The sequence below is a fragment of the Gavialis gangeticus genome, unplaced genomic scaffold (genome assembly GCF_001723915.1).
Source record: "Gavialis gangeticus isolate Ggan-Ray unplaced genomic scaffold, GavGan_comp1, whole genome shotgun sequence".
Classification (NCBI taxonomy): Eukaryota; Metazoa; Chordata; order Crocodylia; family Gavialidae; genus Gavialis; species Gavialis gangeticus.
This window is the reverse complement of record NW_017729003.1, coordinates 9,639,135-9,639,778: the sequence shown is the minus strand read 5'-3', so window position 1 is coordinate 9,639,778 and position 644 is coordinate 9,639,135.

Below are 644 nucleotides of genomic sequence, written 5' to 3'. Positions count from 1 at the left end.
CTCCCCCCCCCCCTGCAGTTTGCGGGCAGAGCTGTCGGGGTCCCGCTTGCGAGGAAGGAGAACGGGCGACCCCAGAGTGTACCAACTGCCCCTGTGTGCAGCCCTGCAGTTTTGTTTATTTTGGTGATGCTGAAACTAGAAGAGGCTCCGAGGTGCATCTCCTGGAGCTGCGCCACCGGCTGCATGGGATCATAGGGCCCTGCTTTCCCCTAACGCATGATTGAAACAGGTGCAAGAGAGGACACTGCCAAAGGCAGTGTGGTGTTGTGTGTGATGCTGGCAGGCACAGCAGAAAAGAGCTGTTGCTTGTGCCAGCAGTGTGATGCCAAATGCAGTGGAGCATTGTCCTGCCAACCATTTAACAGTGACTGATGCTACTAATACACTCATGGGACAGAATCACCCTGTTGTTGTACAAGCTGTTGGTAGCACATCCAGGCTGAGACCCTGGTTGTGGAAAGGGATTGTTGGCTCAGCATTACGTGTGAAAGCTACCACAGATTCTTAACGTTGACCCGGTGCCAGGGTGGAACACTTAGCCTGTTTTTGCTTCATTAGTACCTGAACTTCCACTTTCAGTCGATAACTTTCCAGTACAGAGGAGAGTGCTCTACCAGCTTTGTTTGGCTGCCAAATAAGTGTCA